Below are 23,565 nucleotides of genomic sequence, written 5' to 3' on the forward strand. Positions count from 1 at the left end.
ACGCCAGCAATATTGTGTGTGCATTAAATATGGGCAAATTCCAGCACGTCCCATGTTTTGCACATACCTTGAATTTGGTGGTGCAGAATTTTTTAAAAAACGACAGGGGCGTGCAAGAGATGCTGTCGGTGGCCAGAAAAATTGCGGGACACTTTCGGCGTACAGGCACCACGTACAGAAGACTGGAGCACCACCAAAAACTACTGAACCTGCCCTGCCATCATCTGAAGCAAGAAGTGGTAACGAGGTGGAATTCAACCCTCTATATGCTTCAGAGGTTGGAGGAGCAGCAAAAGGCCATTCAAGCCTATACAATTGAGCACGATATAGGAGATGGAATGCACCTGTCTCAAGTGCAGTGGAGAATGATTTCAACGTTGTGCAAGGTTCTGATGCCCTTTGAACTTGCCACACGTGAAGTCAGTTCAGACACTGCCAGCCTGAGTCAGGTCATTCCCCTCATCAGGCTTTTGCAGAAGAAGCTGGAGGCATTGAAGAAGGAGCTAACACGGAGCGATTCCGCTAGGCATGTGGGACTTGTGGATGCAGCCCTTAATTCGCTTAACAAGGATTCACGGGTGGTCAATCTGTTGAAATCAGAGCACTACATTTTGGCCACCGTGCTCGATCCTAGATTTAAAGCCTACCTTGGATCTCTCTTTCCGGCAGACACAGGTCTGCTGGGGTTGAAAGACCTGCTGGTGACAAAATTGTCAAGTCAAGCGGAACGCGACCTGTCAACATCTCCTCCTTCACATTCTCCCGCAACTGGGGGTGCGAGGAAAAGGCTCAGAATTCCGAGCCCACCCGCTGGCGGTGATGCAGGGCAGTCTGGAGCGACTGCTGATGCTGACATCTGGTCCGGACTGAAGGACCTGACAACGATTACGGACATGTCGTCTACTGTCACTGCATATGATTCTCTCAACATTGATAGAATGGTGGAGGATTATATGAGTGACCGCATCCAAGTAGGCACGTCACACAGTCCGTACTTATACTGGCAGGAAAAAGAGGCAATTTGGAGGCCCTTGCACAAACTGGCTTTATTCTACCTAAGTTGCCCTCCCACAAGTGTGTACTCCGAAAGAGTGTTTAGTGCCGCCGCTCACCTTGTCAGCAATCGGCGTACGAGGTTACATCCAGAAAATGTGGAGAAGATGATGTTCATTAAAATGAATTATAATCAATTCCTCCGCGGAGACATTGACCAGCAGCAATTGCCTCCACAAAGTACACAGGGAGCTGAGATGGTGGATTCCAGTGGGGACGAATTGATAATCTGTGAGGAGGGGGATGTACACGGTGATATATCGGAGGGTGAAGATGAGGTGGACATCTTGCCTCTGTAGAGCCAGTTTGTGCAAGGAGAGATTAATTGCTTCTTTTTTGGGGGGGGTCCAAACCAACCCGTCATATCAGTCACAGTCGTGTGGCAGACCCTGTCACTGAAATGATGGGTTGGTTAAAGTGTGCATGTCCTGTTTTGTTTATACAACATAAGGGTGGGTGGGAGGGCCCAAGGATAATTCCATCTTGCACCTCTTTTTTCTTTTCTTTTTCTTTGCATCATGTGCTGATTGGGGAGGGTTTTTTGGAAGGGACATCCTGCGTGACACTGCAGTGCCACTCCTAGATGGGCCCGGTGTTTGTGTCGGCCACTAGGGTCGCTAATCTTACTCACACAGCTACCTCATTGCGCCTCTTTTTTTCTTTGCGTCATGTGCTGTTTGGGGAGGGTTTTTTGGAAGGGACATCCTGCGTGACACTGCAGTGCCACTCCTAGATGTGCCCGGTGTTTGTGTCGGCCACTAGGGTCGCTAATCTTACTCACACAGCTACCTCATTGCGCCTCTTTTTTTCTTTGCGTCATGTGCTGTTTGGGGAGGGTTTTTTGGAAGGGACATCCTGCGTGACACTGCAGTGCCACTCCTAGATGTGCCCGGTGTTTGTGTCGGCCACTAGGGTCGCTAATCTTACTCACACAGTCAGCTACCTCATTGCGCCTCTTTTTTTCTTTGCGTCATGTGCTGTTTGGGGAGGGTTTTTTGGAAGGGCCATCCTGCGTGACACTGCAGTGCCACTCCTAGATGGGCCCGGTGTTTGTGTCGGCCACTAGGGTCGCTAATCTTACTCACACAGCTACCTCATTGCGCCTCTTTTTTTCTTTGCGTCATGTGCTGTTTGGGGAGGGTTTTTTGGAAGGGACATCCTGCGTGACACTGCAGTGCCACTCCTAGATGGGCCCGGTGTTTGTGTCGGCCACTAGGGTCGCTTATCTTACTCACACAGCGACCTCGGTGCAAATTTTAGGACTAAAAATAATATTGTGAGGTGTGAGGTATTCAGAATAGACTGAAAATGAGTGTAAATTATGGTTTTTGAGGTTAATAATACTTTGGGATCAAAATGACCCCCAAATTCTATGATTTAAGCTGTTTTTTAGTGTTTTTGGAAAAAAACACCCGAATCCAAAACACACCCGAATCCGACAAAAATAATTCGGTGAGGTTTTGCCAAAACGCGTTCGAACCCAAAACACGGCCGCGGAACCGAACCCAAAACCAAAACACAAAACCCGAAAAATTTCAGGCGCTCATCTCTACTTAAAACATGGGTAAATGCGCGGGGGCGCGCATTTACTCGTGTTTTTCCCTAGTGGACACGTGTTCAACCCGGCTAGCTGTCTAGTGTGAACGGGTGCCGTGTCGAGACGACACGGCTCCCGTTCACTGTGTATAGGGAGGGCGGCACTGGGAGGGGATCCGGTCTGAAGATCGACAGTATCTAGGTCGACAATGTTTAGGTCGACCACTATAGGTCGACAGTCACAAGGTCGACAGGGTTTCTAGGTCGACATGTGCTAGGTCGACAGGTCTAAAGGTCGACATGAGTTTTTCACATTTTTTTTTCTTTTTTTGAATTTTTTCATACTTAACGATCCACGTGGACTACGATTGGAACGGTAATCTGTGCCGAGTGAAGCGGAGCGAAGGCACCATGCCAGAAGCATGGCGAGCGAACGCGGTGCACTAATTTGGTATCCCAGTCACTCTACGAAGAAAACGACACAAAAAAATAAAAATCCTCATGTCGACCTTTAGACCTGTCGACCTAGAAACCCTGTCGACCTTCCATCCATGTCGACCTAGTGACTGTCGACCTATAGTGGTCGACCTAAACATTGTCGACCTAGATACTGTCGATTTGATGAACCACACCCCACTGGGAGACCATGTGATCTCCCAGCGCCGCCCCTGCCGCGACACTAGCAGCGTCACCAACCCGGCAATATGCCGGGTTGGTGAGCGCTGTCATTAGTGGGCTGTAGCACGGGTCGCAGCCGTGTCAGGCGACACGGCTGCGACCCGTGCTTTGGTGGAAAAGGGGTACAAGTGAGGACAAACATGGACAACAGTCCCTTATGTATTTATGTGCTGCGTTTATTTTACCATGCAGATGAGTCTGGGCACACCATATTGCTTTTCTATTTTACAGTTTTGATATTCCAGCTGGTTGCAATCATTTGGGAGAGATATTTAGCATCAATGTATCTAATAGAATCAGACAATGGGCCTAATTCAGACCTGATCGTAGCCCTGCAAAATTTTTCAGGGCTACGATCAGGCACACTGACATGCAGGGGGACGCCCAGCACAGAGCTAGTCCGCCCCGCGTGTCAGGCCCGCAGAAGTACAAAGGCATCACACAGCGGCGATGCTTTTGCACTTTAGTAGTAGCTCCTGGCGAGCGCAGCTTTTGCGTGCTGGCCGGGAGCAACTCGTCGCTGCCTGGGTCACAGCGGCAGCGTGTGACGTCACGCAGCCGCTGCGGCCCACCCCCCGCACGGTCCGGCCACGCCTGCGTTGGCCAGACTGCGCCCACAGAACGGCGGCCAAATGCCGCTGTGCCGCCCCCTCCCGCCCAGCGACTGCCTGTCAATCAGGCAGAGGCGATTGCATGGCAACAACAGCCGTCGGCTGTCAGCCATGCGCCGGCTCACTGCGGCGCACTTCTGACCTGATCGCTGTGCTGAACGGCAGCGTGCGATCAGGTCAGAATGACCCCCTCTGTCTGCTTAAGAGAGGAGGGGGACTGTGTGCAGTCTCTGGGGTTAATTCAGACCGATCGCTAGAGTGCGTTTTTTGCATACCTGCGATCAGGTAGTCGCAGCCTACAGCAGGAGGGGGAATTCGCTGTGCAGGTGTGCGATCGCATGTGCAGGAGAGCTGCACAAACAGCAGTTTGTTCAGTCTCTGCACAACCCAGGACTTACTCAGCCGCTGCGATGATCGGGGCGGAGCTGACATCACAAATCCTCCCACAAAACGCCGGGTCCCTCCTGCGTTTTTCCGGACACTCCCTAGTAACGGTCAGTTGCCACCCACAAATGCCCTCTTCCTGTCAATCTTCTTGCGATTGCCGGTGCAATCGGATTTGTCACACTATCCCGTCTGTGTGGACCATCGCACCTGCGCATTGTGGTGCATACGCAGTTCAGACCTGATTGCCCGCTGTGTGAAAACTCACAGCAGAAATCAGGTCTGAATTAGCCCCTGCGTGGACACTCCCCTCCTTCAGCGCATGTGAGTAGACAATGGGACGGTGCCAGAGTCTACTGCGCATGTGCAGGTCTCTTGTGCTTTGCCATTTTCCCAGTGATTTCAGTAGCACCAATTAGGAATCCAGAGAGAAGAATTTAATATACGTGTGCAGGGTGTTACGTATGATCACCCCAGACCCAGGGTCTCGAGTGTGCCACACACCCTGCATCCACTGTAGATACACTACTGTCTGCATAATAACTTAGTAAATACAATGGGGTCAATTCTATTCGGCAACTGAAGAATAGCGCCGGGAATTAGCTCCCGACGCTATTCAATTCAGCTGCTAGTGACCCGCAATTGTCGGGAATTCTTCTCTCATCCCCGGGGGATGAGAGAAGAAACCCGACAAAAGTGCAGCCTCGCGCCGGGGAGTTAAGTCGGAGAATGCCCGTTCTCCCGACAATTCAACCTGTTTAGTCGGCGAGAACGGGACATCGCCGACTTAAGTGGAGCTGAATTGAATAGCGTCGGGAGCTAATTCCCGGCGCTATTCTTAAGTTGCCGAATAGAATTGACCCCATTATTACAAGAGTCTTCTCTAGTGGTAGTGTCACAGACCTGGTGTACTGCAGAGCTTTTTCTGTCTAATGAGCTTGCATGTCGTAAGAACATAACTGTATCAATAACAAGGGCCCCGATCTGGTGCTTATGCAGCACTGTAGAATGGGTAACATAAAAACGAAAGCAAAAATTCAATGCACAATAGTAAGTACAAAGCATAAATACAGGTATTGCAATAAAACTACAGGCAAGGATAGAGGCAGAACAACCATTGGTGCAGCAGGTGCATTGCAGCGGGGCCACTGAGGACTAAGAGGCCCACTGCTGCCCAGACCAGCAATGAGTTACCCCCTGCCACCCTCCCGCTGACCATTTTGAGCAATATCGGGTGAATGGCCCAGTGCAGTGTGAGCTCCACTGCCTTAGAGACCTGCCCAATTACCTTAGGTGGGCAGAGCTGACCTTGTGTATGCCAGACTGATAGAGGAGTCCTGACATCGAGCAGCGCTGATGATCACAGCCATGTACTGCCTCTAATTAAGATAGCTGTGTTTTTCAGAGTCTGCCTGACCAAGTACCAAACTGAGGAAACACAAGGCCAGGAGCCCCTGTCAGAAATAGAGTAGAGGGCGCTGTGTTCCTGCCCCTACCAAGGTACATGCCCGCTGTTCTCCACATCACATAGGATATTGGGGGTAATTCTGAGTTGATCGCAGCAGGAATTTTGTTATCAGTTGGGCAAAACCATGTGCACTGCAGGTGGGGCAGATATAACATGTGCAGAGAGAGTTAGATTTGGGTGGTGTGTGTTCAATCTGCAATCTAAATTGCAGTGTAAAAATAAAGCAGCCAGTATTTACCCTGCACAGAAACAAAATAACCCACCCAAATCTAACTCTCTCTGCACATGTTAGAACTGCCCCCCCCCCTGCAGTGCACATGGTTTTGCCCAACTGCTAACAAAGTTCCTGCTGCGATCAACTCAGAATTACCCCCATTGTGCTTGTACCCCTGTCACCCACTGTCTCTCCGTACATTCCACTGTCACCTTCTGCCTCCCCTTGCCTTCTGTTGTCACCCTCGGCCTCCTCCTGCCTTTCACTGTCACCCTCTGTATCTCCCTGTCACCCACTGTTGTGTGGCATATTGTGAACTTGGGTTAGGTTGGAGGAGGGTGGCACAAATTATATTTTTGCACCTGGCCCACCACTCCCAGGTTCCACCTCTGGGCAAGGAGTGACAAGAATAGGGAAAGGGTAAAGCTGAAGTCAGAAGCCAGTGGTAAGTCACAGTGAAGGCACAATAGCTCTTAATGATTCTGTACGGTACCCACTGTATGGATGAGCAGATGACACCAGTCGCTGTGGAGACAAAGAAACATGGAGTAATGTGGATAAACAGGAAGGAAGAGGATTCAGCCCAAGGCGATGTAGTTATGATCCCAGCGGTCAGCATACCGACGCCGGGACCCCGGCCGCCAGAATGCCAGCAGGGGGCCAAAGGCTATTCCCACTCGTGGGTGTCCACGACAGCCATAGAGTGGGACTAGAACCTGTAGAACTGTTGCGCTCGCCTCCCTGCCGGCATTCTGGTATGCTGACCGCCGGGATCATGTTACACACCCAACCCAAGAGCTTATCCATGCAAAATAGGTAAAATGCAGAAAAATGTTGCAGTATTTCTGAACAGAGTATAATTTAAACTGAAAGTAGACTTCTAAAATTCTGTCCATAGTCAGCATGCTGTCACAGTTCTAAGGCTATTGAAAGCATGCTGGCATTGGTATTGTCATTATGAGATCAAGGATCTCACTGTAATAGTGTTCAAGTCTCATCCAGATTTTTCCATGCAGAAATAAATATCTGGAATTACAACCTTTATAATTTTTATTCACCAATAGATAAAAAAGGTGCACTCACGTTTAAATCATTTAAACATAAAAAATCATAACTTCTCCCTCAATGGCTCTGCAGCGGATCCGTACCAGAAAGTAGTCCCAGTTTCATTGGTAGGTATCTGGGCTTCTGGACGTGGTAAGGTAGGAACTTATCTCCATATATGATGGTAGTACCCACTATGCTACCAATTTCGGTGTAATAGTTGAATCAAATTACTGATTTTGTCTTTAAAAAAAGGCATTGAATCCCATGGCAAATATCACAGAACATGCAGATTTTGATAAATTGCATTTCGTTGCCTCTTGCTATGAACTATATCATACTTGCCTACTCTCTCGGGATGGCTGGGAGGCTCTCGAAAATCATGTGGTCCTCCCAGAAGAGAGGGCCCGCATCTCCTAGCATCCCACCCACACGGCTGTCGAAAGAGGGCAGTCTGGGGTGATCTGACGACACGATTTGCGCTGCATCATGCCACCAAGGCCTAGCAATGCCAGCACTGCGTGATGGGGGCAGGGCCACAATGACACAATCATGCAGCCACGCCCCCAGTTCCATCTCCTTTACAACATTGTTTATCCTTTTGCGATCCAACCTACAGTTTCCCGATGGTCAGGAAACTGTGCACGCACAGGGCAGAACGGGTCCTGCGATCGCATTGTAATAATCCGAATGCCTCTGCTTGATTGATAGAGGTATTTGAGGGGAGGGACAGGAGTGGCCAGCATTGCCGGAAACCGGGGCATGTCCCCCAGTATTCCTGGAGGGGGGAGGCCAGGGATTGCAATGTGAGATGCAGTTTCCTTGACCTTGCAAGATGCACAGCGACTGCTAGTCTGAGTAAGCTGAGGAAGGAGGTGCTATGCGCCTCCTCCCGCATTTGCACTGCTATGGATTGCATTTGCAAAGCTGCTGTGGCCCCTTGTTCATATAATGTTGCAGACTTTTGCAGCACTTTACAAATTAACAATGATGATTAATTAATCCATACATTTTAAAGGGTGGTCTTCAGGTTTGCGGGCGGCCGGGCTCCCGGCGACCACCATACCGGGGGCCGGAATCCTGACCGCTGGCATACCGACATCTTTTCTCCCTCTTGGGGGTCCACGACCTCACTGGAGGGAGAAAAGATAGTGTGGCGCGCATAGCGTGCCACCGTGCCCGCAGCGTGGCGAGCGCACCGTACCTGCAGCGAGCCCGCAAAGGGCTCATTTGTGCTCGCCCAGCTGTCGGTATGCCGGCGGTCTAGATTCTGGCGCCGGGATGCTGGTTGCCGGGACCCCAACCGCCGGCAAACCATACCACACCCATTTTAAAGATGGGTACACACCTAAATGACGGTGCAAACCAGGGGCGCATCGATGTGATGTAACAATATATCACATTGCCATACACATAACATGATGCATCATACAACAATGCAATAATGCAGTATCATTACATGCTTCATGTAACAATATCGCGCCATCCGTGAAGTCATCCCCGTGGAGATGCAACATCCAATCTGATGATACAACTACCCAATTCAGAATACACACTGTGGGGGTCATTCAGCCGCAGTTGCATCTGAGACCATCAGCACAAAGTACAGATTTTCAGTACTTTGCACACGCGTAGGACCCATTCTGCGCATGTGCGAATGGGTCCTACAGCATAGGACGCAGGCCGGCCTCAGACTGTCATTTATTGATGGTCTGATGCCAATTCGTGTGCGGTTACGGGCTCAGTTTGGAAAAACAGAGGTGTGTTGAGGGTGGGAGGAGGCCAAAGATCTCAGTCATAGGATGGAGATTTCCTGGCCTCTGCGACAGGCGGCTTGCGCAACACCATAGGTGCTGTAAGCCGCCCGATGGTGGGTGCTTTGATCCGATGCTGTGTCCTAGGATGCATTGGGATCACTAGTGCAGCAGGAAGCATCTGCATGTAATAGATGCCTCCTGCTACATTTACATACAGCGCTATCACTGCTAGTTCCAAGGAACAGCAGTGATAGCACCTCCAACCGCACCTGAATGACCACCTATATGATGGTGTTGGATATCTGTCATGGATCACAAAATTGTCCAATATATTATATGGTGTGTACCCAGCTTAAGAATCATGTTATTACATCTAGAATTAGAATCCCAAATAAAACCAGTAGAAATAAGATCCCACAACATTCTAGGTATCATTTCCTTGAACAAAATTATTCCATGCTGACAAAACTGGTGATATCACTTTTTGCACTATACAATTTATGAATAAAAAATACTCAGTTGATGGATTAAATGAATAGCTGTCCCCAGTGTACTGGGTTATAGTAAATGCTTATTATGGCATTGTGTATTGTGGGACAATTCTCTGCACAAACTGCCTCCGGGGACCTCACTAACCTCTCCAGTGTTTTGACAACAGGATCATGAGTTTCAGTGGTGTCTCAGTGACATGTTACCTGTGGGGTCAGGGAGATTAGCGTACAAACAACGTGTAATAAACAGAATATCAGACTGATCAGTGGGTTTAGAAACAGGCAATGTCTTTGTATATTGTGTTTTCTGTAGATTTGCTCCTATTGACAACTAATTGGATATTGTATTGAACCATACATTATTTTAGACAACAATGAGTTCACAAAAGAAAAGACAGGCATTGTGAAGCCTCAATGTGACAGGGGACAGACAACACCATGGAAGAGCTGGAGGAGATCACACCAGGCTCCACCAGGTTCTGTCTGGACAAGTTACTAAACCAAAAACAAAGACGTTATTTTAAGCAATATAGCAAAGTTTATCTTACCAGGAAATTGCTTTTATAATCATGCTCAGTTTCTACAAAGAGAAATGGGTCTACTACGGTATGACGGCGCCCAGCATACCGGCACCCCGACCGCCGGTATACCGGTAGCAGGGCGAGTGCAAAAGAGCCCCTTGCAGGCTCACTGCGCTCTCCACGCTGTGGGCACGGTGTCGTGCCACGCTATTTATTCTCCCTCCAGGGGTGTTGTGGACACCCCAGGAGGGAAAATAGTTGTCAGTATACCAGCTGTCGGGATTACGGCGCCGGTATATCAAGTGACACCCAAGAAACATATCACATTTCTATGTACCTTGCCTGGGCCACTTGGACGGTTTAGAGTTCAAGGGAACCAATTCTATGAAAGTCAATGTTAAGAAATGGATCTCAAAGTTGAAAAGCTGTAATTAGTTAACCATTGACTTTATACTACTGTATGTTATAAAATGTTTCCACTGTACCATGGCAGTGCTGGGGGCAAGGTCAATTATCCACATGGGGGTGAGTTGCCACCAATGGGATCTCAACACTCCCCCCCCCTTCCCCTCATGGCTTGATCTCACCCCAGACTTGTGGATTTTTGTATGTAGCCAAAGTACTGTAAGTGGCTCATTGAATTGAGCCCTTAGTACAAAATGGGCAAAAAATTGACTTTGTTCACTTTCACTCAACATATTAACTCACTTCTATTATTTATTTATCACTTAGAATATTCAAGTTTGGACCTGAAACCTGGCAAAAATTAAGACAGCTGAATGTCTGGGGATGGATACAAAATCTGGCAGTCGGGATCCCGACAGTCAGGAGACTAACAGCGGAATCTTCATGGTCAGAATACCAATGGATTCCAGGTAACTATTTTCACCCTACCTCTAATCCACCCTCCAACCTAACATTCCCACAGGCCAACCCTAACCATAACTTCCCCACTTCCGCAGCCTAACCTTAACTCCTGTACTTACCTCTTGGTTCTGTCAGGATTCCATCTGCTGGAATTTTGTCTGCATCCCAGCTGGACTATGACACTCACGTGGTTATTGGATACTTTATGTAAAGTGGAGCTATAAGATTGCTGCTCCTTCATTTTTTACTTTTTAACATGTTTTTTAATCATACTTTAGCATTTTTTTCTTCCTCACTGACCGTTTAGAGGTACAACATGATTGGGTGGTAGTGATGTCTCAGGTCTCCTTCCAAAGGACAGTGACAATTGTGTATCTGATAATATATTGTCCATCATGAGTCATTTTTAGATCATTATACGTTTTTGTGGTGGGTGTTCTGCATCTTATAGCAATAAAGCTGCACAAATGATGGGGGCAACATGTTTATAATACAATATAATTATGAAATAGAATGGAGGTTAGCTCAGCTTGGCATCACCTCACCAATACTGACACTACTGTATACTACGCTAGCCTACTTTTATAAGATTCATTTCAGGAAGAAGGTATAATGAACATCTAGTTGCCATGCGTATATAGTAGGGATGTGCACTTGAAATTTTTCGGGTTTTGTGTTTTGGGTTCGGTTCCGCGGCCGTGTTTTGGGTTCGACCGCGTTTTGGCAAAACCTCACCGAATTTTTTTTGTCGGATTCGGGTGTGTTTTGGATTCGGGTGTTTTTTTCAAAAAACCCTAAAAAACAGCTTAAATCATAGAATTTGGGGGTCATTTTGATCCCAAAGTATTATTAACCTCAAAAACCATAATTTCCACTCATTTTCAGTCTATTCTGAATACCTCACACCTCACAATATTATTTTTAGTCCTAAAATTTGCACCGAGGTCGCTGGATGACTAAGCTAAGCGACCCTAGTGGCCGACACAAACACCTGGCCCATCTAGGAGTGGCACTGCAGTGTCACGCAGGATGGCCCTTCCAAAAAACACTCCCCAAACAGCACATGACGCAAAGAAGAAAAAAAGAGGCGCAATGAGGTAGCTGTGTGAGTAAGATAAGCGACCCTAGTGGCCGACACAAACACCTGGCCCATCTAGGAGTGGCACTGCAGTGTCACGCAGGATGGCCCTTGCAAAAAACACTCCCAAAACAGCACATGACGCAAAGAAGAAAAAAAGAGGCGCAATGAGGTAGCTGTGTGAGTAAGATAAGCGACCCTAGTGGCCGACACAAACACCTGGCCCATCTAGGAGTGGCACTGCAGTGTCACGCAGGATGGCCCTTCCAAAAAACACTCCTCAAACAGCACATGACGCAAATAAAAATGAAAGAAAAAAGAGGTGCAAGATGGAATTGTCCTTGGGCCCGCCCACCCACCCTTATGTTGTATAAACAGGACATGCACACTTTAACCAACCCATCATTTCAGTGACAGGGTCTGCCACACGACTGTGACTGAAATGACGGGTTGGTTTGGACCCCCACCGAAAAAGAAGCAATTAATCTCTCCTTGCACAAACTGGCTCTACAGAGGCAAGATGTCCACCTCATCATCATCCTCCGATATATCACAGATTATCAATTCGTCCCCACTGGAATCCACCATCTCAGCTCCCTGTGTACTTTGTGGAGGCAATTGCTGCTGGTCAATGTCTCCACGGAGGAATTGATTATAATTCATTTTAATGAACATCATCTTCTCCACATTTTCTGGAAGTAACTTCGTACGCAGATTGCTGACAAGGTGAGCGGCGGCACTAAACACTAGAGATGAGCGCCTGAAATTTTTCGGGTTTTGTGTTTTGGTTTTGGGTTCGGTTCCGCGGCCGTGTTTTGGGTTCGAACGCGTTTTGGCAAAACCTCACCGAATTATTTTTGTCGGATTCGGGTGTGTTTTGGATTCGGGTGTTTTTTTCCAAAAACACTAAAAAACAGCTTAAATCATAGAATTTGGGGGTCATTTTGATCCCAAAGTATTATTAACCTCAAAAACCATAATTTACACTCATTTTCAGTCTATTCTGAATACCTCACACCTCACAATATTATTTTTAGTCCTAAAATTTGCACCGAGGTCGCTGTGTGAGTAAGATAAGCGACCCTAGTGGCCGACACAAACACCGGGCCCATCTAGGAGTGGCACTGCAGTGTCACGCAGGATGTCCCTTCCAAAAAACCCTCCCCAAACAGCACATGACGCAAAGAAAAAAAGAGGCGCAATGAGGTAGCTGTGTGAGTAAGATTAGCGACCCTAGTGGCCGACACAAACACCGGGCCCATCTAGGAGTGGCACTGCAGTGTCACGCAGGATGGCCCTTCCAAAAAACCCTCCCCAAACAGCACATGACGCAAAGAAAAAAAGAGGCGCAATGAGGTAGCTGTGTGAGTAAGATTAGCGACCCTAGTGGCCGACACAAACACCGGGCCCATCTAGGAGTGGCACTGCAGTGTCACGCAGGATGGCCCTTCCAAAAAACCCTCCCCAAACAGCACATGACGCAAAGAAAAAAAGAGGCGCAATGAGGTAGCTGACTGTGTGAGTAAGATTAGCGACCCTAGTGGCCGACACAAACACCGGGCCCATCTAGGAGTGGCACTGCAGTGTCACGCAGGATGTCCCTTCCAAAAAACCCTCCCAAAACAGCACATGACGCAAAGAAAAAAAGAGGCGCAATGAGGTAGCTGTGTGAGTAAGATTAGCGACCCTAGTGGCCGACACAAACACCGGGCACATCTAGGAGTGGCACTGCAGTGTCACGCAGGATGTCCCTTCCAAAAAACCCTCCCCAAACAGCACATGACGCAAAGAAAAAAAGAGGCGCAATGAGGTAGCTGTGTGAGTAAGATTAGCGACCCTAGTGGCCGACACAAACACCGGGCCCATCTAGGAGTGGCACTGCAGTGTCACGCAGGATGTCCCTTCCAAAAAACCCTCCCCAATCAGCACATGATGCAAAGAAAAAGAAAAGAAAAAAGAGGTGCAAGATGGAATTATCCTTGGGCCCTCCCACCCACCCTTATGTTGTATAAACAAAACAGGACATGCACACTTTAACCAACCCATCATTTCAGTGACAGGGTCTGCCACACGACTGTGACTGATATGACGGGTTGGTTTGGACCCCCCCCAAAAAAGAAGCAATTAATCTCTCCTTGCACAAACTGGCTCTACAGAGGCAAGATGTCCACCTCATCTTCACCCTCCGATATATCACCGTGTACATCCCCCTCCTCACAGATTATCAATTCGTCCCCACTGGAATCCACCATCTCAGCTCCCTGTGTACTTTGTGGAGGCAATTGCTGCTGGTCAATGTCTCCGCGGAGGAATTGATTATAATTCATTTTAATGAACATCATCTTCTCCACATTTTCTGGATGTAACCTCGTACGCCGATTGCTGACAAGGTGAGCGGCGGCACTAAACACTCTTTCGGAGTACACACTTGTGGGAGGGCAACTTAGGTAGAATAAAGCCAGTTTGTGCAAGGGCCTCCAAATTGCCTCTTTTTCCTGCCAGTATAAGTACGGACTGTGTGACGTGCCTACTTGGATGCGGTCACTCATATAATCCTCCACCATTCTATCAATGTTGAGAGAATCATATGCAGTGACAGTAGACGACATGTCCGTAATCGTTGTCAGGTCCTTCAGTCCGGACCAGATGTCAGCATCAGCAGTCGCTCCAGACTGCCCTGCATCACCGCCAGCGGGTGGGCTCGGAATTCTGAGCCTTTTCCTCGCACCCCCAGTTGCGGGAGAATGTGAAGGAGGAGATGTTGACAGGTCGCGTTCCGCTTGACTTGACAATTTTGTCACCAGCAGGTCTTTCAACCCCAGCAGACCTGTGTCTGCCGGAAAGAGAGATCCAAGGTAGGCTTTAAATCTAGGATCGAGCACGGTGGCCAAAATGTAGTGCTCTGATTTCAACAGATTGACCACCCGTGAATCCTTGTTAAGCGAATTAAGGGCTGCGTCCACAAGTCCCACATGCCTAGCGGAATCGCTCCGTGTTAGCTCCTCCTTCAATGCCTCCAGCTTCTTCTGCAAAAGCCTGATGAGGGGAATGACCTGACTCAGGCTGGCAGTGTCTGAACTGACTTCACGTGTGGCAAGTTCAAAGGGCATCAGAACCTTGCACAACGTTGAAATCATTCTCCACTGCATTCCACCTACTATATCGTGCTCAATTGTATAGGCTTGAATGGCCTTTTGCTGCTCCTCCAACCTCTGAAGCATATAGAGGGTTGAATTCCACCTCGTTACCACTTCTTGCTTCAGATGATGGCAGGGCAGGTTCAGTAGTTTTTGGTGGTGCTCCAGTTTTCTGTACGTGGTGCCTGTACGCCGAAAGTGTCCCGCAATTCTTCTGGCCACCGACAGCATCTCTTGCACGCCCCTGTCGTTTTTTTAAAAAATTCTGCACCACCAAATTCAAGGTATGTGCAAAACATGGGACGTGCTGGAATTGGCCCAGATTTAATGCACACACAATATTGCTGGCGTTGTCCGATGCCACAAATCCACAGGAGAGTCCAATTGGGGTAAGCCATTCCGCGATGATCTTCCTCAGTTGCCGTAAGAGGTTTTCAGCTGTGTGCGTATTCTGGAAAGCGGTGATACAAAGCGTAGCCTGCCTAGGAAAGAGTTGGCGTTTGCGAGATGCTGCTACTGGTGCCGCCGCTGCTGTTCTTGCGGCGGGAGTCCATACATCTACCCAGTGGGCTGTCACAGTCATATAGTCCTGACCCTGCCCTGCTCCACTTGTCCACATGTCCGTGGTTAAGTGGACATTGGGTACAGCTGCATTTTTTAGGACACTGGTGACTCTTTTTCTGAGGTCTGTGTACATTTTCGGTATCGCCTGCCTAGAGAAATGGAACCTAGATGGTATTTGGTACCGGGGACACAGTACCTCCAACAAGTCTCTAGTTGGCTCTGCAGTAATGATGGATACCGGAACCACGTTTCTCACCACCCAGGATGCCAAGGCCTCAGTTATCCGCTTTGCAGTAGGATGACTGCTGTGATATTTCATCTTCCTCGCAAAGGACTGTTGAACAGTCAATTGCTTACTGGAAGTAGTACAAGTGGGCTTACGACTTCCCCTCTGGGATGACCATCGACTCCCAGCGGCAACAACAGCAGCGCCAGCAGCAGTAGGCGTTACACGCAAGGATGCATCGGAGGAATCCCAGGCAGGAGAGGACTCGTCAGAATTGCCAGTGACATGGCCTGCAGGACTATTGGCATTCCTGGGGAAGGAGGAAATTGACACTGAGGGAGTTGGTGGGGTGGTTTGCGTGAGCTTGGTTACAAGAGGAAGGGATTTACTGGTCAGTGGACTGCTTCCGCTGTCACCCAAAGTTTTTGAACTTGTCACTGACTTATTATGAATGCGCTGCAGGTGACGTATAAGGGAGGATGTTCCGAGGTGGTTAACGTCCTTACCCCTACTTATTACAGCTTGACAAAGGGAACACACGGCTTGACACCTGTTGTCTGCATTTCTGGTGAAATACCTCCACACCGAACTGACCGAAGAGCTGATTTTTTTGGTATTTTCACCTGGCATGTCAACGGCCATATTCCTCCCACGGACAACAGGTGTCTCCCCGGGTGCCTGACTTAAACAAACCACCTCACCATCAGAATCCTCCTGGTCAATTTCCTCCCCAGCGCCAGCAACACCCATATCCTCCTCATCCTGGTGTACTTCAACACTGACATCTTCAATCTGACTATCAGGAACTGGACTGCGGGTGCTCCTTCCAGCACTTGCAGGGGGCGTGCAAATGGTGGAAGGCGCATGCTCTTCACGTCCAGTGTTGGGAAGGTCAGGCATCGCAACCGACACAATTGGACTCTCCTTGTGGATTTGGGATTTCGAAGAATGCACAGTTCTTTGCTGTGCTGCTTTTGCCAGCTTGAGTCTTTTCATTTTTCTAGCGAGAGGCTGAGTGCTTCCATCCTCATGTGAAGCTGAACCACTAGCCATGAACATAGGCCAGGGCCTCAGCCGTTCCTTGCCACTCCGTGTGGTAAATGGCATATTGGCAAGTTTACGCTTCTCCTCCGACAATTTTATTTTAGGTTTTGGAGTCCTTTTTTTACTGATATTTGGTGTTTTGGATTTGACATGCTCTGTACTATGACATTGGGCATCGGCCTTGGCAGACGACGTTGCTGGCATTTCATCGTCTCGGCCATGACTAGTGGCAGCAGCTTCAGCACGAGGTGGAAGTGGATCTTGATCTTTCCCTAATTTTGGAACCTCAACATTTTTGTTCTCCATATTTTAATAGGCACAACTAAAAGGCACCTCAGGTAAACAATGGAGATGGATGGATTGGATACTAGTATACAATTATGGACGGGCTGCCGAGTGCCGACACAGAGGTAGCCACAGCCGTGAACTACCGCACTGTACTGTGTCTGCTGCTAATATATAGACTGGTTGATAAAGAGATAGTATACTCGTAACTAGTATGTATGTATAAAGAAAGAAAAAAAAACCACGGTTAGGTGGTATATACAATTATGGACGGGCTGCCGAGTGCCGACACAGAGGTAGCCACAGCCGTGAACTACCGCACTGTACTGTGTCTGCTGCTAATATAGACTGGTTGATAAAGAGATAGTATACTCGTAACTAGTATGTATGTATAAAGAAAGAAAAAAAAACCACGGTTAGGTGGTATATACAATTATGGACGGGCTGCCGAGTGCCGACACAGAGGTAGCCACAGCCGTGAACTACCGCACTGTACTGTGTCTGCTGCTAATATATAGACTGGTTGATAAAGAGATAGTATACTCGTAACTAGTATGTATGTATAAAGAAAGAAAAAAAAACCACGGTTAGGTGGTATATACAGTTATGGACGGACTGCCGAGTGCCGACACAGAGGTAGCCACAGCCGTGAACTACCGCACTGTACTGTGTCTGCTGCTAATATATAGACTGGTTGATAAAGAGATAGTATACTCGTAACTAGTATGTATGTATAAAGAAAGAAAAAAAAACCATGGTTAGGTCACTGGTATATACAATTATGGACGGGCTGCGGAGTGCCGACACAGAGGTAGCCACAGCCGTGAACTACCGCACTGTACTGTGTCTGCTGCTAATATATAGACTGGTTGATAAAGAGATAGTATACTCGTAACTAGTATGTATGTATAAAGAAAGAAAAAAAAACCACGGTTAGGTCACTGGTATATACAATTATGGACGGGCTGCCGAGTGCCGACACAGAGGTAGCCACAGCCGTGAACTACCGCACTGTACTGTGTCTGCTGCTAATATATAGACTGGTTGATAAAGAGATAGTATACTCGTAACTAGTATGTATGTATAAAGAAAGAAAAAAAAACCACGGTTAGGTCACTGGTATATACAATTATGGACGGGCTGCGGAGTGCCGACACAGAGGTAGCCACAGCCGTGAACTACCGCACTGTACTGTGTCTGCTGCTAATATATAGACTGGTTGATAAAGAGATAGTATACTCGTAACTAGTATGTATGTATAAAGAAAGAAAAAAAAACCACGGTTAGGTCACTGGTATATACAATTATGGACGGGCTGCCGAGTGCCGACACAGAGGTAGCCACAGCCGTGAACTACCGCACTGTACTGTGTCTGCTGCTAATATATAGACTGGTTGATAAAGAGATAGTATACTCGTAACTAGTATGTATGTATAAAGAAAGAGAAAAAAAAACCACGGTTAGGTCACTGGTATATACAATTATGGACGGGCTGCCGAGTGCCGACACAGAGGTAGCCACAGCCGTGAACTACCGCACTGTACTGTGTCTGCTGCTAATATATAGACTGGTTGATAAAGAGATAGTATACTCGTAACTAGTATGTATGTATAAAGAAAGAAAAAAAAACCACGGTTAGGTCACTGGTATATACAATTATGGACGGGCTGCCGAGTGCCGACACAGAGGTAGCCACAGCCGTGAACTACCGCACTGTACTGTGTCTGCTGCTAATATATAGACTGGTTGATAAAGAGATAGTATACTCGTAACTAGTATGTATGTATAAAGAAAGAAAAAAAAACCACGGTTAGGTCACTGGTATATACAATTATGGACGGGCTGCCGAGTGCCGACACAGAGGTAGCCACAGCCGTGAACTACCGCACTGTACTGTGTCTGCTGCTAATTTAGACTGGTTGATAAAGAGATAGTATACTACTAATATTATATACTGGTGGTCAGGTCACTGGTCACTAGTCACACTGGCAGTGGCACTCCTGCAGCAAAAGTGTGCACTGTTTAATTTTAATATAATATTATGTACTCCTGGCTCCTGCTATAACCTATAACTGGCACTGCAGTAGTGCTCCCCAGTCTCCCCCACAATTATAAGCTGTGTGAGCTGAGCAGTCAGACAGATATATAATATATATAGATGATGCAGCACACTGGCCTGAGCCTGAGCAGTGCACACAGATATGGTATGTATGTGACTGAGTCACTGTGTGCTGTGTATCGCTTTTTTCAGGCAGAGAACGGATTATAAATAAAAGTGGTGGTCACTGGTCACTATCAGCAAAACTCTGCACTGTACACTACTGAGTACTCCTAATGCTCCCCAAAATTAGTAAATCAAGTGTCTAAACGGAGAGGACGCCAGCCACGTCCTCTCCCTATCAATCTCAATGCACGTGTGAAAATGGCGGCGACGCGCGGCTCCTTATATAGAATCCGAGTCTCGCGATAGAATCCGAGCCTCGCGAGAATCCGACAGCGTCATGATGACGTTCGGGCGCGCTCGGGTTAACCGAGCAAGGCGGGAAGATCCGAGTCGCTCGGACTCGTGAAAAAAAACATGAAGTTCTGGCGGGTTCGGATTCAGAGAAACCGAACCCGCTCATCTCTACTAAACACTCTTTCGGAGTACACACTTATGGGAGGGCAACTTAGGTAGTATAAAGCCAGTTTGTGCAAGGGCCTCCAAATTGCCTCTTTTTCCTGCCAGTATAAGTACGGACTGTCTGACGTGCCTACTTGGATGCGGTCACTCATATAATCCTCCACCATTCTTTCAATGGTGAGAGAATCATATGCAGTGACAGTAGACGACATGTCCGTAATCGTTGTCAGGTCCTTCAGTCCGGACCAGATGTCAGCATCAGCAGTCGCTCCAGACTGCCCTGCATCACCGCCAGCGGGTGGGCTCGGAATTCTGAGCCTTTTCCTCGCACCCCCAGTTGCGGGAGAATGTGAAGGAGGAGATGTTGACAGGTCGCGTTCCGCTTGACTTGACAATTTTGTCACCAGCAGGTCTTTGAACCCTAGCAGACTTGTGTCTGCCGGAAAGAGAGATCCAAGGTAGGTTTTAAATCTAGGATCGAGCACGGTGGCCAAAATGTAGTGCTCTGATTTCAACAGATTGACCACCCGTGAATCCTTGTTAAGCGAATTAAGGGCTCCATCCACAAGTCCCACATGCCTAGCGGAATCGCTCCCTTTTAGCTCCTCCTTCAATGCCTCCAGCTTCTTCTGCAAAAGCCTGATGAGGGGAATGACCTGACTCAGGCTGGCAGTGTCTGAACTGACTTCACGTGTGGCAAGTTCAAAAGGTTGCAGAACCTTGCACAACGTTGAAATCATTCTCCACTGCGCTTGAGACAGGTACATTCCACCTCCTATATCGTGCTCAATTGTATAGGCTTGAATGGCCTTTTGCTGCTCCTCCAACCTCTGAAGCATATAGAGGGTTGAATTCCACCTCGTTACCACTTCTTGCTTCAGATGATGGCAGGGCAGGTTCAGGCGTTTTTGGTGGTGCTCCAGTCTTCTGTACGTGGTGCCTGTACGCCAAAAGTGTCCCGCAATTCTTCTGGCCACCGACAGCATCTCTTGCACGCCCCTGTCGTTTTTTTTTTAATTCTGCACCACCAAATTCAAGGTATGTGCAAAACATGGGACGTGCTGGAATTTGCCCATATTTAATGCACACACAATATTGCTGACGTTGTCCGATGCCACAAATCCACAGGAGAGTCCAATTGGGTTAAGCCATTCCGCGATGATCTTCCTCAGTTGCCGTAAGAGGTTTTCAGCTGTGTGCGTATTCTGGAAACCGGTGATACAAAGCGTAGCCTGCCTAGGAAAGAGTTGGCGTTTGCGAGATGCTGCTACTGGTGCCGCCGCTGCTGTTCTTGCGGCGGGAGTCCATACATCTACCCAGTGGGCTGTCACAGTCATATAGTCCTGACCCTGCCCTTCTCCACTTGTCCACATGTCCGTGGTTAAGTGGACATTGGGTACAACTGCATTTTTTAGGACACTGGTGAGTCTTTTTCTGACGTCCGTGTACATTCTCGGTATCGCCTGCCTAGAGAAGTGGAACCTAGATGGTATTTGGTAACGGGGGCACACTGCCTCAAGAAATTGTCTAGTTCCCTGTGAACTAACGGCGGATACCGGACGCACGTCTAACACCAACATAGTTGTCAAGGCCTCAGTTATCCGCTTTGCAACAGGATGACTGCTGTGATATTTCATCTTCCTCGCAAAGGACTGTTGGACAGTCAATTGCTTGGTGGAAGTAGTAAAAGTGGGCTTACGACTTCCCCTCTGGGATGACCATCGACTCCCAGCAGCAACAACAGCAGCGCCAGCAGCAGTAGGCGTTACACGCAAGGATGCATCGGAGGAATCCCAGGCAGGAGAGGACTCGTCAGAATTGCCAGTGACATGGCATGCAGGACTATTGGCATTCCTGGGGAAGGAGGAAATTGACACTGAGGGAGTTGGTGGGGTGGTTTGCGTGAGCTTGGTTACAAGAGGAAGGGATTTACTGGTCAGTGGACTGCTTCCGCTGTCGCCCAAAGTTTTTGAACTTGTCACTGACTTATTATGAATGCGCTGCAGGTGACGTATAAGGGAGGATGTTCCGAGGTGGTTAACGTCCTTACCCCTACTTATTACAGCTTGACAAAGGCAACACACGGCTTGACAAATGTTGTCCGCATTTCTGGTGAAATACTTCCACACCGAAGAGCTGATTTTTTTGGTATTTTCACCAGGCATGTCAACGGCCCTATTCCTCCCACGGACAACAGGTGTCTCCCCGGGTGCCTGACTTAAACAAACCACCTCACCATCAGAATCCTCCTTGTCAATTTCCTCCCCAGCGCCAGCAACACCCATATCCTCCTCATCCTGGTGTACTTCAACACTGACATCTTCAATCTGACTATCAGGAACTGGACTGCGGGTGCTCCTTCCAGCACTTGCAGGGGGCGTGCAAATGGTGGAAGGCGCATGCTCTTCACGTCCAGTGTTGGGAAGGTCAGGCATCGCAACCGACACAATTGGACTCTCTTTGTGGATTTGGGATTTCGAAGAACGCACAGTTCTTTGCGGTGCTTTTGCCAGCTTGAGTCTTTTCAGTTTTCTAGCGAGAGGCTGAGTGCTTCCATCCTCATGTGAAGCTGAACCACTAGCCATGAACATAGGCCAGGGCCTCAGCCGTTCCTTGCCACTCCGTGTGGTAAATGGCATATTGGCAAGTTTACGCTTCTCCTCCGACAATTTTATTTTAGATTTTGGAGTCCTTTTTTTACTGATATTTGGTGTTTTGGATTTTACATGCTCTGTACTATGACATTGGGCATTGGCCTTGGCAGACGACGTTGCTGGCATTTCATCGTCTCGGCCATGACTAGTGGCAGCAGCTTCAGCACGAGGTGGAAGTGGATCTTGATCTTTCCCTAATTTTGGAACCTCAACATTTTTGTTCTCCATATTTTAATAGGCACAACTAAAAGGCACCTCAGGTAAACAATGGAGATGGATGGATACTAGTATACTTATGGATGGACGAGCGACTGCCGACACAGAGGTACAGATGTAGCCACCTTTATCTTGAGTGGCCGCGGCGGTTGTCCCGTTCGACCATACGCAGCGTACTGTGGCGTAGCGAGGCGCGCCTAGCCACAGAGAGGCTATCTAATCGCACGGAGACAGACATTTGACGTTTGGCGTTACCTTTACGTGTAATACCTGCGATCAGCCACCAGATGTCGCTTTTTACAATCACCACTGCGCATGCGTGTGGTCTCCCGTAAAATACAATACTGACATACATAATAAGGACTACTTTACTAAGGCGTCTCATTACGCTGCATACAGCAAATACTGTACTCATTACGCTGCATTATTTAATACAGTACTGTACAGTATATACAGTACGACACCGACGCAAATACAGTAGTACAGCATACAGTATATGATCCATCTACAATACTTTATGAATACTGTATGTGAGCGTGCAAGTCCCGCAGACAAAACACAGTACTGTAAAACCAGTAGTGTACACTGTCGCAAATGGATGTGTGTTACAAGTTCACTATTGCCTCTCAAGATTAGGAATTTTCTACAGTGTTATCGTCCTAATCCCGTAGCCATTACAGCATAATCAAAACCAACGGATTTATACATTTGTCTGCGGCGAAGTGGTGAAGTGTTTCGCTTCCTATACTCAGAGTCCAGGGTTCGATTCCTTAAGTACTGTACGAATGCATGTTACTGTAGTTTTTTTCAGACACTTTATTATTTTTTTTATTCACATACTGCAAACCAGGGCATACAGTAGCTGCATGAGCGGTTCTATGCGATCGAGTCCGGTGTACCATAATCTGCAGGTTCTATGCAGGTTAAGGTACTATGCTCCGTACACAGTACACATACAATTCTGTAGCTGGGCAGACTGAATAGAAATGGCTACCACCTATGACTCCTTGCCCCACAGAGGCCCTAGGCTACGGAGCAAGTAATAGTCCAGATTGTACAGACTATGGGGCAATGCTGAATGAGCGTCACAATCCCCTAGCTAAAATACACAGTA

General features: G+C 47.9%; 1 protein-coding gene across 1 annotated transcript in view; it reads left to right on the top strand.

Moving 5' to 3' along the window:
* The window catches only part of LOC134936543 (nodal homolog 2-A-like), a 74,313-nt gene that overhangs the window by 12,338 nt on the left and 38,410 nt on the right, over positions 1-23,565 (top strand). The window contains exon 4 of the transcript XR_010180513.1: positions 10,490-10,632. The gene's annotated coding sequence lies outside the window, so the exon portion shown is untranslated. The remainder of the gene's footprint in view (positions 1-10,489; positions 10,633-23,565) is intronic.

The sequence above is a fragment of the Pseudophryne corroboree genome, chromosome 6 (assembly GCF_028390025.1).
Source record: "Pseudophryne corroboree isolate aPseCor3 chromosome 6, aPseCor3.hap2, whole genome shotgun sequence".
Classification (NCBI taxonomy): domain Eukaryota; kingdom Metazoa; phylum Chordata; class Amphibia; order Anura; family Myobatrachidae; genus Pseudophryne; species Pseudophryne corroboree.